Raw genomic sequence first — 15,589 nt, forward strand, 5'->3', positions numbered from 1 at the left:
AAGGGTGAAATATGCATAGACATGATGTGTAAGATTATTCAGCTATTTCATTGTATAAGTTTCAATCTTTCTTAGAAAGTCCAACGTCTTATTCAATGCCATTTACTTATTTTGAGATATAAAATATTTGCACCATTTCCTGTAGGAGCACATGTACACTGAGGAACAGGCAGTGTTTAATTTGAGCTGGTGGTTTCCTTTACTGTTTATTGTCAGCAACAGCACTTATGACAGTCTGCTGCATGGTGACGATGTCTGTCTAATTTAGAGATGAGCACAACAACTGTTGTTTATTAACCCCTCCCATGCTGGTGACGAACCGCAGCCATCACGCCCCGCGGTGGGCGTGTGCTGATGACGGCTGCGGTTCGTCACGGCCCCGCCCTGTTCTTTCGTTTACCGCACAGTGGTAAAATCGCGGCCGCAGCGAAGGGGTTAGTTAAACATACATAAACAATGACCAATGCCTGCCAACCAAGCCATTCGTATAGCTTTGGGTGGCCTAGTATAGTCTGAATTGTCACACTTGTAAGAGTGTGATGCTCAGTAGTTCCGTGCCATTATCATTGCTAGTGCTGGCAGGTGCTACGGGTGGTGCATACACGAATGGCCTACTGACTAGGGCCCTGGCACTTATTTTCTTTTATAAATTAAGCACTGGACAGTGAATTCTATTGAAAGAATATGTTGTATGGTTTACACTGTACTAGTAGGTGTTGATTGTCTGCAACCTCATTGATAACTCACCATCAGCCTAAATATCACACAGTGGCATCAACACACAACAGTATCGGTTCATCACATGAGAAGTAAATCACCTTTTTTCTCTCAGCTGGCAAGCTGACAATTATAAGTCCTGCATGAAGAGCCCTAAACACATCAACCTCAATTACATCACCAAAACAGCAAACCAATAACGGAGGTGTCCCCAAAAAACAGAAAAAATATTCTTCTAAATGTTTAAGCACTTGCTTCTTAAATAAAAATATCATGCACAATTCGAATTTATGGACGTGAGTAAAAGCAAACGGCAACATACGCGTCCTTGTAGTCACCTGATCTGGTGGCTTAATGGACTAATGCGTCCACTGTAAGGGCATGTGTTTAACCTTAATGTCATAAGCTCAAATCCTTGTTGGTCCACTCAGCCTTTCATACTTCTGAGGTCGATAAATGGTATCCCTTCAGTTGGGTAACTATACACAACTGTTATTCAGACCCAAGATACCCTTCTGTGTGTCTGCATTACACATTCACAATATGTTCTTCCTGAAACTTTCAAAAGCAGAAGAAAAGGTATATTTGAAACTCCAAGGCTCACGTAACTTATGGGCTGATAACAATGCCATAGGAAACGGTCCTGTGGAATCGTAATATCCTGTTTGGATTCATTTCTGACCGACCTATTTTGATGGAGTCAGTCGGAAATGAATCCAAACAGGAACCTGAATGGCTGTCTGCTAGTCGGAAAGGGGCCAGTAATCCCAAGGGCGGCTCTTTCCACGCAAGGGATTACGATGGCGGATTCCCACAGCCTTTCTGTGCCGGCCTTTGCCACTAAGATAGGCTTTGGGAGGTCGACTTTGAGGGCCCCCAGCAGGGCCTCCTTTAATGCAAGGCCATGCCCTCCTGTTGACCCCGGCACCTGGTGGCAGGCACCTTGAGGGTATCACGGGGTGCAGGGATAAACGGCACGTCAGCTTTTTACAATGAAAGAATGCATTCCAGTAGGAATGCATGCTCCCGTTGTAAAGTAAAGGATTGCGACCGAATAGTGTTTGGTCGCATCCTAATTGCTGATTTGGGACTGCCTACAGGAGGTTGGTCAGCCCCAGTTCCAGATCGATGTCAGACAGACTCAGGTCTGTCTATCATCAGAATTGGCCCCATTGATGGAGATTTGGACCTCCTAACTTGCCCTGAAAATGGTCACAATTAAAAGGGCCTCTTCACTCATGCCCAAGGTTTCCGAGGACAGACAAATGATGCAGGATATTTTTTTGTAGAATGTTATAGATCTTTGATGCACATACCCTCAGCTCATTGGCGTAATCCAGTTCTTAAAATCATTTACCAATATGGTCATCATATACTAAACAAGCATTGGCAATCTGAATAGATCTCAGCTTTGAAATTTTAAGCTATTGGTTTTGCCACCGCTTTTTGAGAGATCACATAGTCAAAGCAAGGAAACGAGACAGAAAGGAAACACATGCAGAAAGGAAACACAAACCGAGGAGACATGCATTCTCATAAAGACCTAAATATTAAGTTAAAAAAAAAGATTTCTCTGAGGTATACAGTTGAAGGATGCAACTGTTCCAATCAAGACACTCTAAGACTGATATGATCCCAGGCATGACAAACACAAGAATAGGGGGGGAACCCATTGAATCAAGGGCAGACAACTGAGAAAGACAACAACACCCTCCAATTATGGCTAGATGCTAACTCAAAGCCCACTTTAAGAATGTGTTCGGTATTAGAAAAAAAGATCTGCCTTCGGACACCTAAAGCTATCTGCAGTCAAGACCTAAAAGGTACTCCTTGTCAGACGGTTAGAATGTGTTTTTTTAGTAGGTATAGGAAGGTACCTATCACTAATAAAATGGTCACAATCACAATATAATGCCCAGTCAAGGTCTCAATAATTGTATTCCATGCTCAACCCTTAGTAGTTGGCTGTGAGCTAGTAGGCTTAATTTAGGAGATAGGTGTGTAAAGAATTAAAAAACACCAATATATTAAATAAGTAAGTAACAGCACATAATAAAAATCTGACACCAAATGATTAAAATAGATAATAATTGTATGAATACAATGACACCAATATGACAAACATCCAATGTAGGGAACCGAAGATATGAATGTTTTAAAGAATAAACATTTTCTAGTGCTTGAAAAGACATAGCACCACTTTGGGACATCTGGTCGCACTTGACTGGGACAAAGTCAAAAATTTAGGCTAACCGCATTGGATGCACTAAGATTGAGGCATCGGTCAAAATGTTACCTTCGGACTAAGAAACGTCTGGAGGATATTTTTATCAACTTCTAGCAGTGCCCTTCAGCAGGCCGATTTCGATGCAACATAATCCGATCACTTCTCTGCAAGCCTGAGGAAAATCCTGAAAGTCTGGAGCCCCAGAGCTTTCAGCTGGACAACCCTGCAATCCAAGTGGGGTCTCTGTTGAAGATAGCTGGCTTGACTCTCTATGTGAAGTCGGTCACCTTATGGAGATTTTCGACAAAAAGTTCCCAAAATTCTGGAACTTCTTCCTGAAGTTCCTCTTGAGGATTCAAAGTGTCCAATACACAAATCCAAGGGTCAGGAATCTCCTTGGGATGTCTGGACTACAATTCCCACAGTGCACCAAGCCAAATTCTTAAAACTCCACAGGCCACACTCCAGGATGGGGACTCTTGGTAGAGATGATGCAGGTGGGCTCTGTTAACCTGTATCTTGCAGGGAGTCCACTCCTTAATCCTTCTTGAAGCAAGGCAAAGTCCTTAGGGGTGTAGTAACAGATTTTGCAGCAGATGCAGTCCTTCAGGGGGCAGTCCTTTGGGGCAGAGCCAGATTCCAGCAGGCCAGTACTTTTTCTGACTGTAGTTTCAGGCAGCAGATCTGAGGAGATATGCAGCATTCCCATATTTATTCACAGTTTCCGGGCGTCAAGCAGTGAGGCACACCTGACCAATGGGATGCAGGGTGCAACCCAGGTGTATGAACACTTCTTTCAAAGTGTGGCACATTCTTGTCCCTGAAAGCACTATTCTCTCAAAATCCAACATGGAGAAAGTATTTCCTTTGGGGATAGATCTGGCTAGCATATCCACTGATGGGGCTACGTTTCCCTAACACTCCTCTTCCAGCCACTCTGATAATTCAATTAAGTGGGCTCCTGTCTGGCTGGAGGTGCAGAATGTGGGGGTGAGCCTGTGTCCAGTACTAAATATCATTCCCTCTTTGAAGACTAGTTTGGCTACTACACTCCATCCTACCATTTCCTCTGCAGCTGTGGATCTTATCCCACCAGATGTCCTTTACCTCTATGCAGGCCTCTTCACACCTCATAAGAGCAGTTTGACTCAGCCTGTCAAAGGCTGGCTAGTCAGGAGAGGCTGCTGGAAGCTGGATTTTGGCTCATCCGAAAACCAAGTACTGTAACTTATTTTCTGTGATAGTTATGATAAATCTAACCTTGGCATGTTGCAGGATTTATTGTAACTTTTATTTTAATACTTTGAATTATATTTGTTGCTCACTTCTGTCAATAGTTATACTTAATTAAAGTGAATTCCCATGTTAGCCTACTATGTCAATGGGAAAAATGAAATTAGAAGTTTGTCACTAGGGCATATACAATATCTTTTAAAATGTGTCAGCTTATCTTTACAGGCATCTTACTTCTGGGACACCCAGGGGAAACCTTACGGTTGACATATGTAAAAGATAAGGTAGTTTAAGACTGAGGAAGCACCTTTAATTTCAAAGTTGAATTTGATATAATTTAATTTAAAAAAACACCCTGCAAAGCAGGGATGCCTTTAAAATGACAGCAGGCAACACAGCAATGCACGCTGAAATGCACTATATCTGCCAGGCCTCTAAACCTACATGCCCTACCGCATACAAGGGACTCACAGGTCAGTTGGTATACTATTTGTTATTACACCTAATTGTCACATACTGTAGCGGGAATTCCGTTCTCCTACAGAACTGTGCATAGAGACCTGGAACCTCGGGGAATTAGGATGGCCCAAAACTCACCTCAGTACCCAAAATCCCCTTACAGAGCTAGCTACAGTGTCTCATTGGTCATAACAAACTCCCAATGTTTAGACAAACCAGAACATGAACTTAGAGTACCTCAGGTATCGTGGAACACATGAACACTCTTTCGCTATATAATCATTTCAAACCAGAACGTGCAGTAAATGAGGACACGTGCATATTTGAAATATTTATTTACTAATGCAGGGTTCTCAAACGCAGTATCTTATATAATACAAGCAAACATTTTATAAGAAACAAAGTTATCAGCATAGTTACTAGTCCACAGAAATCGAACGGTGACAGCATACAAAGATGCTGTAATGAACAGGAATTAACAATACCTAATTCTCACCTCCCTATTTAGCATAGTAATTTATATCTATGAAGGTCTCATTTGGTTTTTAGCAGGGCGGGCCCATACCTCAAAATCTCAGTGGCAGAGGATCACATCATCTTCCACCAGCTCTCTGCATGCGAAGCACCATCAAGTGTTTTACATGTGTTTTCGGCAAAGCAATATAAAACCCGCTTCGAGCCAGATTCTGGCAGCAGCTGCATTTATGTTATGTCTAGAAAGGTGCGAAGATCAGACTTCACAACAACACTGTGTCGAGTTATCCGTGTAAGCTTCAGCACTCAGTGTGCAGACAGTGTACGGAGCAAAGTTGATATCAGAGCAATAACATATTATTTCCCAGGTAAATCACAACGCTCTTCTAGGTTGAAAGCTAAAATAACAATTATGTGTTGTGTGCAAAAATGAAGCAAATGGAAAAATGGCGTTTAAACATTTAACAAGCTCATGCTAACTTAACACAGTATATAGAAAAGAAGTAGCTATATGACACCCCCCAATGATCCGAGCACGGTCAAAAATAAGGTAAGGTAAGACCAGAATAGGGGTATAATCATGAAAGCAAAGTTCAATAATAATGAGCTAAGGTAATATCCAAAAGCAAAAGCGAAGACCTTACAGCGGCCAAACTAAAAAGTTCTAAACGTTTTAGATCAAGGCCCACATTCAACCAAGTCAACAGGGCTGGGGTTTGACAAAATTGTTTGTACGCCAAAAGTACCTCTCAAAAAATGCAATTTGGAACGTGCAAGTAGCAAAAGTTCCGAAGGCTTCTCAGAAAAGGACTGAATATGCAAAATATGCAGCAACGGCCTCCAGCATGAAATCACTGTCATCATCCGAAAACAGTTAAGCCATCCAATCAAGTAGTGGGAAAGAACATACGTGCTGCCCCAGCACTGGATCCTCTAGCATCATCAGAGGACAACTCGGCGGGTTCTCAAGAAAGCTCTGTGCCAAGAACTCATGCGCTGCTGCTAGCATGTCCCAATGACCCATTAGTCCATGCATCGCTGCCAAGGCCATAATCCTGTCGCCAGAACAAATCAACTCGTGAGCAACTACGGGACTCATCAGGTGATTAAAATCGACGTCAGGAGACACCGTCTTGCAGAGACACAAATCAAGGGCCCAGTCGAAATCGCAGCTCAGGCAATGAAACACAGGCTGGACACAAGTGAAATAAGAAAACCGAAATGATAATCCAAATGCTGTGCTTAAAGTCGCAAGCGGCAGTGTGCCATAGTAATCAAGCATCCGGTTGTGAAACACTGAAAGGAGGGGCTTTGCGGCCACTAACGCAGGACGAACATCCATGTTTTATAACCCAAAATATCACCAAAACGCCTGCAGCTAATGCTAGCAAAACTGGGAAGCCACCAAACAGGCTTGAAAACAAAGAATGAAAGAAAACAGGGATGACTCCAAATATTTTCTCGAAGGAAGTCACAAGACCACTGCTAACTTTTTAAAAAAAATGAGCGAGGCCAAACGTGGAGGAGGCATTAAAGATTTGATGAACCAGCTCGCTGAAATGTAACTGCAAATCAGTATTTAAAAGCGCCTGCACATCTGTGCGCGTGTTAGCTGTGTGAAGGACAAATGTTTCTCGGGCCGAACTCAGGGCCACCTCTTTTTGAGACAAAAGGGCTCTTATTCTACTCATACCATTGAACTCTGCTTTCAAGGTTGGGATGCGCGGCCAGATGGAAATATCTGAGTTCCCATGTGTAGGAGGATAAAGAACGTTTTTGCAACAGACCACACGTTCTGATACTGTTACCACATAAGCGATACCTTTAATTAACCCACAACATTCTTCGTTATTCAACAGTAAATAACTACCGTTTGCAAGCAAAGTGAATGTGGGAACTATTGCGGGAACCGGAGTGCCTTTCAAAACACAGGCTAAATTTGGCCTGTCCTGGTTACAAGAACCGTGCAACTGGATGTGTCTGCATATCAATGAATGATCATGTGTCTCTGTGCATTCCTCCCCCTTAAGATAAACTTCTTTCTCGTCTTTCAGGGACCTATAAGTGAATGGGAGCGACCATGCTTCATGGAGAAACGAGCTACCTAATGGTTCATATCTCCCTATTGCAATATATCGCATACAATTTGTAAATTTGTACAAAGCAAATGGTACTATGATTAATCCGTGGATAAGCCACGTTGCAGCAGTGGCCTCAGCTACAGACAACGGTAAAGATTCCAACCTCTCAATGTGTAACATGGAAAAGGATGCATCACGCATTGAAAGCATGTGTTGCTTGTCCGTTAAATTAAAAGGGGCAAAGAGGGACGACACGTTCATGTAATTCCAAAGCACCCTACCAGCCTTAAGCGTTTGCAGGGTCCACGCAAATTGCATAATGGAACGCAATTGATTTTGACCATGGTATAACACAGACGCTTCATCATGCACAATATCAACAACAGAAGATACAATATTATTCAATGTGTAACTGCGTGAAGAAAGCATGTTAATACTATTATCTACAACTGCAAGCACCTTTTCCAAATTAGCTTGATCAATAGCCCTAAGGCGCTTAGCAGCCTCAACTTGTGAAGTTTTCCAGATTTCATTGTAAATCGCATAAATCCATCTTTTAGATCTACCATTAGCCGGGCCCTTTATGAAATCATTTAAATCTACATCATCCATCAGTTTGGAAAGATGTAACTTAACTGCAGCCAATGTAGAATGTTGAAGCCAATTCTGACACAATTTACCTACTGAGTAAGTGGTGACAGAATGGTCAGTATCAAAATGGGGATCAGGCCTGACTTGTGTAAATCCTTCAGTTAAACCCAGAAAGCAACGTTGGCAAGAATCTGAGCTTCTGTGCCACATCACCCAACCCTTCGGATTCAAAGTGGTTATATTAAAGGATGAATTGTGCAACTGTGTTCGCAATTCTCGAATGGAAAACTGTGTAAAATTATTCCAACCGGAATATTCTTCTAAATCAGGGATAGTAGGTGTATTTAATTTTATAGAAGTAGCCATCCAAAGCATGTTGTCTGGAAAATGGTAGAATTCAAATACAACATATGGTTTGGGATGAGACATGCACGGTGCAAAGCCTCAATGCCTTGTACCTGCCAACTTTTAGAACCTCAAACTGATTTAAGGTCAATGGTTTCCTTCCACAGCTCATAGCCCTCTACAGCTAAATTGTCTAGGAAGGACTTCGAATACAGCAATTTAGTATCGGTAAGTCTAACTTTGGACATGGGCTTTTGTGTCGTTTTAAAATAAAAGGACTATGGATTTGATTGATTAAAGTCGGTAAAATAAGTGTACTTTTTTAAAAATGTACTAGAGCTGCCTTGTAATGGTGCTGGGCAGTGTTCCCACTGTGTATAATTAACAGTACTCCTTTTGGAACTCGTTTTATGTAGATAATGGTTACCAAAATGTTGGAAGCAAAACAATTCACCATAATTAGCAGATTCTAAATACAAATCTTCAGCATCAAAGGCAGCATAATATTTCAAATCAGAGAAAAGTGATTTGACGGCCTGTATATCCCAATCATCAGAACGTATGTTTTGTTTCACCACATCCCCCATGTTCACTCTGAGTACATTAGGGACATTAACCACTTCAGTAGGGCCATGGATTTGAAATTTAACCGCATCCCACACAATCCCATCAAGAACAGGCCAAGCAGTGATGTTAACACAATTCAAGTCTCTCTTCAGTGTGTGTGCAGAATGTGATGAGGAAAGGGGGGCCAAAGTTCCATTTAAATGCCGAATGCATGTTCTCTCCTCGATATAGTGTCCGTCGATAAGACGGAAAAAATAAAACACAAAGCCAATTGACATAAAAAGGTAAAATGAAAAAAGTACCAGCCAAATATATGTCCAAGGCGGATCAAAAAATGTTTTTTAAATAAAGTGGCATAAACTGCAAAACGTGAGGTTTTTTCAAATTCACTGAAACAGAGTCAAAGGAGAATCTGGATTCTGTGGCCAAACGTGTTTGCAAATCAGGCATCGATAAGTCAGCAGGATAGGCGTAGTCTAGGTCATCAATGTTATTAATAGGCAAAGTACTTAATAAAGGATGGGAAACAGCAGGCATCTCGAGGGCCACTTCTGGCTCAGCATTAGAAGTAGTGGCGAAAACAGAATTTCTCACAATCGAAGGACAGGAGACCGCCGGTGTCATGCTATGAAGAATCGGCCACCCTGTGTATCTTGACATTGTCAATAGAGATAAACCTGTTTTCCTTACGACCTGGAAGTGGTGGTAAAATTACTGTTCTCGTGCCCTTCACTCCAAGAACTGGAACCGGAGCTCGGTAGGAAGGACCAAATTCTTTCTTGTTATCAATCTTCTCCCGAACCAGTTCACCAACTCGGGGTAGCCAGCCAACCACCGGGATCTGCAACGCATCATCCGATGTGGAGGGAAAATGTTCCTTTGCAAGACTGTCTCTGGTCTTTTGTAGATCCTGTAAAACATTGCAATGTTCATCTATGTCAAAGCCGTGGCTTGAGCCACGCAGTCTAGACCGTTGAGGTCAGGGACATACATCTTGATACCAAAGAGCATTTCGTACGGGGTCCCCCCACCCAGAGACCTTCTAGGGAGATTATAAAGAGCACGCTGCACACCATTGAGATGGGCCAACCAGTTTCTGCCAGTGCCTATAACTCGAGCTGTCAAAGATTGCTTTAAGTCACGGTTCATTCGTTCCACTACACTATTACCCTCAGGTCTGTATGGAGACGAAAACTTGACTTGGACCCCCAACGAAACCATAGCATCCTTATACACCTTAGAGGCGAAAGCCGGACCCTGGTCCGAATGGAAGGTACCTGTTAGACTTAGCTGTCTCTAGTTGGCAGAGGTATACACTTCTGACAAATAGGGACTCACCTCCTCTAGTCACACACTTAGATAACCCCTGCTCACCCCCTTGGTAGCTTGGCAAAGCAGACAGGCTTATCCCAGAGGCAGTGCGTTAAGCATTTATGACCATATACAGTAATAAAGTGAATACACTACAAATGGACACGACATAGTAGTATTTATAAAAATAAGGATGTTTATATAAGGCTTAGCACAAGACCAAATAACGACAAAAATATACCACAATCTTAATAAATACTCTTGGAAGGAAAAATAATAGTTCAAGCATAGTTTCTTCTTAGCACAAAGTCTTTAGTAACAAAAGCAACTCTTCTTCTTTAGATCACAGTTCTTGGCAACAATGTAACCCACACGGAAGTCACACGACGTTGAGGCAAAGTTAATCCAAAGGTTCGGCGTCGACTGCGAGGAGTGCTACGTCGAGCCCGGAGTCGCACGGACCCCCCCCCACAACACAGTACCTTGGAAAAGCGAAGCACACGATGATCAGCGGCGTCGAGATGTCCGGCGTCGCGTCTTCGGCGTTGATCAGGCCTCGGAGTCGGGGCGATCTGCAGCGGCGTCGACAGATGTCAGGCAGGAGCAGCGCTCACGAGGTGAAGCGGGATACGGCGTCGTCGTCGATGATGATGTTGCAAGAGTGAGCAGCGCTCACGGCGTCGAGAGGGCTCGGGGTTGATACGTCGGCAGCGGCTTCACTACTAGCATCGATCGGGCCCAGCGGCCGGTGTCAAAGATGCGGGACACGGGAGCTGCACTCACGATGTCGGGCTGGATTCGGCGGCGGCCCTCGGCGTCGGGATTGCTGGATTTCTTCAGAGGTGCTGGACTTTCAGGTTCCAGCAACATGCAAGTCCTTTAGCCCTGTGACTTCAACAGGAGGCTGGCACTCTTCCAGCCATTGAAGGTTTCCTTGGCAAAGCTTGAGAGTACACTCAGTTCCTCTCTCCTTGTTCCTTGGCAAAAATAAAGAAGTGACTGCAGGATTCCCCCCAGCAAAAAGCTCTCTGGCAGAAGGGGTAGGCAATTCCTTGTATCAGCAGGCTTCTTGTCCTTGGTTCAGGGTTCCTTGTCAGAATTCATCTAAAGTCTTGGTTCAGGGGTCCTTCTCTTATACCCCTTTTTGGCTTTGATCCCTTTGTCCATGCAGGGGAACTCCCCTCATCCCGGGTTTGTTGTGGGTGTAGCCAGGCAGAGGCTCCTGGCCTATTCACTGTGCCGGGCAGGGTCCTCAGATGCCCAGCAGGAGGTGGGGCCAGTATTCTCACCAGCAGGAGCAGAGCCATCAGTCGCCCGGCAGGAGGTGGAGCCAGCATTGTATTGGGCTGGGCCGGCTATCAGGAGCTACTCTTCCCCTACTCTTAATGCAAATGCCTCACTCACCCCACACTGACTCATTCAGAACTCTGGAGCCGCCCAGCCCCTGTCACACACACACACCAAACCAGCAGAAACCAGTAATAGTTAGACAAGAAAATAGCCACTTTCTAAAAGTGCTATTTTCAAACCCAGAGTCCAAAAACTATCCACCCAAACGGATGCGTTATTAAACCCTGAGTTCAGGGATACCAAACTCAACATTGTACCATGCTCCCCGAGCCAGCTAGGATTATACCATTAATAATCCCGGCAGCCCATTCTAACTTATGGAGAGCAGGCAACCTTACAATAGTGAAGAACGAATATGGCGGTAATTCACTATTAGGACATGCCGACTTCGTCAGGCTTGTCCTACCTTAGGCTTACAAAGCACCCTGCCCTCGGGCCTACCATAGGGGTGACTAACATGAAGTTAAGGGAAGGTTTGGGGACTGGCAAGTAGGTGTACTTGCGCAGTCCGCGTGACAGAACCAGACTGCACGTAGGTCTAGCAATGGCAGACCTTTAGACATACTTATACTAGGCCGCTATCGTGGGTGGTGATGGATCAAGCCCTGATCTTTGGACTGGGTAAGAGTGGTCTGCTTAATTCAGACACTCTGTTCATCACCACCCCCTTTTCTGAATCGTTTTTGGCCACTATAAGTGTGGCAGGGTATACTCAGACATGAGTCCCTTTCTCACTGCTCCATCAGGATTCAAGCAAGCCGGGCCGAAGAGGCTGAAATGCCAGAAACCGGTCCCCGGTAGCTTGTCTCCTTTCTGGTGAAGAATTGGCTTGGTAGTTTGGTCTGCCCTGTTCCCATGATGCACTGGGCCAGGGACAGACTAATTTGCATATAGCCAGGTTCTGAGCTGGGATGGGGCAGTGAGATAAATAATGGTGATGGATCAAGCCCTGATCTTTGGACTGGGTAAGAGTGGTCTGCTTAATTCAGACACTCTGTTCATCACCACCCCCTTTTCTGAATCGTTTTTGGCCACTATAAGTGTGGCAGGGTATACTCAGACATGAGTCCCTTTCTCACTGCTCCATCAGGATTCAAGCAAGCCGGGCCGAAGAGGCTGAAATGCCAGAAACCGGTCCCCGGTAGCTTGTCTCCTTTCTGGTGAAGAATTGGCTTGGTAGTTTGGTCTGCCCTGTTCCCATGATGCACTGGGCCAGGGACAGACTAATTTGCATATAGCCAGGTTCTGAGCTGGGATGGGGCAGTGAGATAAATAATGGTGATGGATCAAGCCCTGATCTTTGGACTGGGTAAGAGTGGTCTGCTTAATTCAGACACTCTGTTCATCACCACCCCCTTTTCTGAATCGTTTTTGGCCACTATAAGTGTGGCAGGGTATACTCAGACATGAGTCCCTTTCTCACTGCTCCATCAGGATTCAAGCAAGCCGGGCCGAAGAGGCTGAAATGCCAGAAACCGGTCCCCGGTAGCTTGTCTCCTTTCTGGTGAAGAATTGGCTTGGTAGTTTGGTCTGCCCTGTTCCCATGATGCACTGGGCCAGGGACAGACTAATTTGCATATAGCCAGGTTCTGAGCTGGGATGGGGCAGTGAGATAAATAATGGTGATGGATCAAGCCCTGATCTTTGGACTGGGTAAGAGTGGTCTGCTTAATTCAGACACTCTGTTCATCACCACCCCCTTTTCTGAATCGCAAGCCCACTAGCAGCATTTGTATTTACAAGCCCTGGCACTCCTCGTGTACTAGACTAGGGACTGACAGTAAACCAAATAAGCCAAACATGGAATTCAATCAATACAGTAATTTTACATAGGGAGCACTTGCACTGTGGCACTGATCAGCAGCGGCACAGTGCCCAAAGCAATATACCAGCAAAAACATCGTAAACAGAGGAGGCAAACAGAAAAAAAATGGAGGAGAGACTCAGGCCAATGATGTCAGGTCTAACAGTACCACAGGCAAAAATCCCTACAAAGACACACAAATCTCTTATGACAGTCCGTGAATCAGCGCTGCAATGGGGCCAGACCCAAACAAAGCGTGTGCATGAATTAACTGCTACTAAAATGTACTTATACGCAGTATCAGAAGAAAAAGGACCGCAGTGATCTAAATAAACGCAACCCAGTGGTTTATTAGATATGTACAACTGTGTCTGAGGCGGACGCGCAGCAGTCGAAGGCTTAATCTGCTGGCAAATGTCACATTGAAGGACATAATCGCACATCTGTTTGTAAAGCCCCCGCCACCAGAAACGTTGTTGTAGCTGAGTTACAGTGGCCGAGACGCCCGCATGCTCAGACGCCACACCTTCATGCACCACTGTAATCAACGTAGCTCTGCGATCCAAGTTGGGATTCAGACTTTCCCCAACTTCAGGAATTTTCACATAAGGAACCTTGTCGGAACTTAAGTGGTATGTGTACTTCGAAGGGAACCCCGTGGGATATTTACCTCCCTTCTCAGTGGCAGCTACAGCCGCCAAGATGTCATCATCTATTTTACTTTTGGACCGTGTAACTGCTGCAACTAAATATTTTGATACTGCTGATTTCGCCGCTTCATCAGCAAGCGAGTTACCGACAGCGTGAACTCCAACACGCTGATGGCCAAGAGAATCACAAACACAAGTGGCAACTTTTCCTTAAGTTCAGCCACTCGGACCCAGATCATCTTATGTTTTATTGTGCTACCCTTGGAATCACGAAACTCATTCTGAATCCAAAAGAACAAGTTCTCATTGTAAGACTGGACACAGTAGTAAGAATCACTTACAATTAAAGTCGTCACCCTAGGATCTGCGTACTCCAATGCAAGCATCAGAGAACGAAGTTCTGCTAATTGTGCGGTGCAGTCCCTAGTGTCTGGGTGTGCACGACACTGGACTTGAACTCATCGTTCACCATGGCACCGACCACAATGGCGCATGCGGAAACGTAGGCATGTTTAGAGCCATGCGCAACCTGCGCCGAACCATCAGTGTAAATGATGCAATGGAAATCCTCCAAAGGCCGCATTGCTAAAGGAACCGGATGAACAACTTCATTCTGTAAGTACTCCTGCGACCGTAATGAGGCATCAAAAATAAGCGTGACATCCTGGGACGTCAAGGATGCAGCCCATTGAATCCACCAAGGGTGCAAAGCTTTAGAATTTGGTACACTGGCCTTCGTAACTACCTCCATGGCAGGACACGGGGTAACAACCAACATGCGTTTTCCCTGTGACAGGGCACGTCCTTTAAGAATTGCCATCTGCACAGCCGTCAACACTTTCTCCACAGTGGAAAATCGCATTTCAGCTGAAGTGTACAAGTGTGACTTGTAAGCAATAGGTACTGTGTCTCCTTCATTAAAAGTTAGGTATGTGAAACCTACCGTCCCAGGGATAATTCTTATCACCAGGTTGGTCTGGTTATCACGAGTCTGTAAGAATTTAGAAGCAAGCAGATCAGCTTGCAAAGACTGCAGTATAGCTGAATGCTCAGTCAGCCAGCATGATTTGGAAAATGATGGTTGTATCAAAGCATACAAAGGCTTGATATGCCGGGCATATTCCGGAATGTATGTCCTCCCGAAATTCAAGAAGCCCAGTAAAGACTGTAATTTTTTCAGTGTTGTTGGAGCGCACAGCTGTGCGCATTTCTCCAGGAAGTGAGGAGCCAAACCTTTTCCTTCATTGTTGAGCTCGTAGCCCAGAAACAACACTGTGCACTCTGCAATGTGCGATTTTGCAAAGCTAAATATGTAACCCATACCTGCAAAGTTACAAATTATTCCGTTGACTCGACACAGATGCCCCCAAAGTTCGTCGTCTGTGAGATATATGTCATCCACATACGAACAAGCATCTGGGTCGATTCTCTCCAAAAGAGAGAGTATGCGGCCAGTAAAAATCCCAGGACTATTCTTATAGCCCATAGGCAAACGTCGAAGCTGTTTTTATACACCGCCGCAAGTAAAGGAGGTCCATTGGGAACTCAGACCATCCAATCTACGGGCATAAAAACCATTGGAAATGTCAAGCGTGGTTTAGAACCGCTTACGCACAAGACTATTCACTAGAGCAGAGCCGTGGGTATTCTGTACTGCACAGTTACGGCAATGCGAGTTTAAATGCCGGTAATCCAACACCAAACGATATGAACCGTCAGGCTTGTTTACAGTAAAAAGAGGGTTATTCATCGGTGACACACACGTTTCAATTACACCTTG

Source organism: Lissotriton vulgaris, chromosome 5 (assembly GCF_964263255.1).
Source record: "Lissotriton vulgaris chromosome 5, aLisVul1.2, whole genome shotgun sequence".
Lineage (NCBI taxonomy): Eukaryota > Metazoa > Chordata > Amphibia > Caudata > Salamandridae > Lissotriton > Lissotriton vulgaris.